Source organism: Filicampus tigris, chromosome 18 (assembly GCF_054856515.1).
Source record: "Filicampus tigris isolate MCC_2025a chromosome 18, RoL_Ftig_1.0, whole genome shotgun sequence".
In the NCBI taxonomy this organism is placed as follows: domain Eukaryota; kingdom Metazoa; phylum Chordata; class Actinopteri; order Syngnathiformes; family Syngnathidae; genus Filicampus; species Filicampus tigris.
The window spans coordinates 15918477-15920976 of NC_141234.1; the positions used below are offsets into that span (position 1 = coordinate 15918477).

General features: G+C 68.6%; 1 non-coding gene across 1 annotated transcript in view; it reads left to right on the top strand.

The window, feature by feature from the left end:
- Positions 1-2489: 2489 nt before the first annotated feature.
- Positions 2490-2500, top strand: part of LOC147132735 (18S ribosomal RNA) — a 1891-nt gene continuing 1880 nt past the window's right edge. Inside the window, exon 1 of the ribosomal RNA XR_015082358.1 lies at positions 2490-2500. This exon is cut by the window's right edge and continues 1880 nt beyond it. This is a non-coding gene — a ribosomal RNA (18S ribosomal RNA).

Consider the following 2500-nt stretch of genomic DNA (forward strand, 5'->3'; position numbering starts at 1 on the left):
GAGAGGGCCCCCCCGCCTGGAGCTCCACGTGTTGGATTATTTTCTATGTCAACCTCCATGCGCTCAACAGAGCGAGCCTGCCCGACCTGGGGGGTGTTCAATCGGACTCCGCGGGCCGGGCGAGGGCCCCCCCGCCTGGAGCTCCACGTGTTGGATTATTTTCTATGTCAACCTCCATGCGCTCAACAGAGCGAGCCTGCCCGACCTGGGGGGTGTTCAATCGGACTCCGCGGGCCGGGCGAGGGCCCCCCCGCCTGGAGCTCCACGTGTTGGATTATTTTCTATGTCAACCTCCATGCGCTCAACAGAGCGAGCCTGCCCGACCTGGGGGGTGTTCAATCGGACTCCGCGGGCCGGGCGAGGGCCCCCCCGCCTGGAGCTCCACGTGTTGGATTATTTTCTATGTCAACCTCCATGCGCTCAACAGAGCGAGCCTGCCCGACCTGGGGGGTGTTCAATCGGACTCCGCGGGCCGGGCGAGGGCCCCCCCGCCTGGAGCTCCACGTGTTGGATTATTTTCTATGTCAACCTCCATGCGCTCAACAGAGCGAGCCTGCCCGACCTGGGGGGTGTTCAATCGGACTCCGCGGGCCGGGCGAGGGCCCCCCCGCCTGGAGCTCCACGTGTTGGATTATTTTCTATGTCAACCTCCATGCGCTCAACAGAGCGAGCCTGCCCGACCTGGGGGGTGTTCAATCGGACTCCGCGGGCCGGGCGAGGGCCCCCCCGCCTGGAGCTCCACGTGTTGGATTATTTTCTATGTCAACCTCCATGCGCTCAACAGAGCGAGCCTGCCCGACCTGGGGGGTGTTCAATCGGACTCCGCGGGCCGGGCGAGGGCCCCCCCGCCTGGAGCTCCACGTGTTGGATTATTTTCTATGTCAACCTCCATGCGCTCAACAGAGCGAGCCTGCCCGACCTGGGGGGTGTTCAATCGGACTCCGCGGGCCGGGCGAGGGCCCCCCCGCCTGGAGCTCCACGTGTTGGATTATTTTCTATGTCAACCTCCATGCGCTCAACAGAGCGAGCCTGCCCGACCTGGGGGGTGTTCAATCGGACTCCGCGGGCCGGGCGAGGGCCCCCCCGCCTGGAGCTCCGCGTGTTGGATTATTTTCTATGTCAACCTCCATGCGCTCAACAGAGCGAGCCTGCCCGACCTGGGGGGTGTTCAATCGGACTCCGCGGGCCGGGCGAGGGCCCCCCCGCCTGGAGCTCCGCGTGTTGGATTATTTTCTATGTCAACCTCCATGCGCTCAACAGAGCGAGCCTGCCCGACCTGGGGGGTGTTCAATCGGACCCCGCGGGCTGGCCGAGGGCCCCCCCGCCTGGAGCTCCGCGTGTTGCAATATTTTCTATCTCAACCTCCATGCGCTCAACAGAGCGAGCCCGCCCGACCTGGGGGGTGTTCAATCGGACTCCGCGGGCCGGGCGAGGGCCCCCCCCGCCTGGAGCTCCGCGTGTTGCAATATTTTCTATCTCAACCTCCGTGCGCTCAACAGAGCGAGCCCGCCCGACCTGGGGGGTGTTCAATCGGACTCCGCGGGCCGGGCGAGGGCCCCCCCCGCCTGGAGCTCCGCGTGTTGCAATATTTTCTATCTCAACCTCCGTGCGCTCAACAGAGCGAGCCCGCCCGACCTGGGGGGTGTTCAATCGGACTCCGCGGGCCGGGCGAGGGCCCCCCCCGCCTGGAGCTCCGCGTGTTGCAATATTTTCTATGTCAACCTCCGTGCGCTCAACAGAGCGAGCCCGCCCGACCTGGGGGGTGTTCAATCGGACTCCGCGGGCCGGGCGAGGGCCCCCCCCCGCCTGGAGCTCCGCGTGTTGCAATATTTTCTATCTCAACCTCCGTGCGCTCAACGGAGCGGGCCCGCCCGACCCGGGCGGCGCTCAATCGGACTCCGCGGGCCGGGCGAAGGCCCACCCCGCCCGGAGCTCCTCACCACGCACCGCACCTCCATTCCCCCACCGACCGATCGGCAACCATGACCCGCCATCGGAGGGCCCCCGCCGGCACCGGCCTCGCGCCGGTCGCTCGGGCGGACGGTTCCTCCGGCCAGCGGGTCGCTCTCCAGCGCCGGGGCTACTTCGCGAGCTTGGCCCGCGGCCAACCCCGGCGCGACCGTACGGCAGCGAGGCCGAGGCGACCCACCGATCTCAGCAGTCCTACCACGGAGCCCGCCGCTCGTCCGCGGCCCCTCCCCGCCCCAGCAGCGGGACGGTCGCCTTGCCGGCGGGCCTTCCGGCTAACGCATCGTTTCTCAAACCCTTTCCCCTAGCGCGGCGGCGGCGGCGGCGGGGCTTCCCGCGAGGAGGCCCCCGTCCTACGCCCGCTAAGGCGGCTCCAGCCCACCTACCGAAGGGACGGCGCGCGCCCTCCCCCACGCGAGCGGGCGTCCGCGCGCGGCCCCTGCCCCGTTCCGGGCGGGGCCCGACGCCGGCGCGGGCGAACCGCCGCGGGGGTGGCCCGCCGCTCCCTCCCGGCCCGAGGCTACCTGGTTGA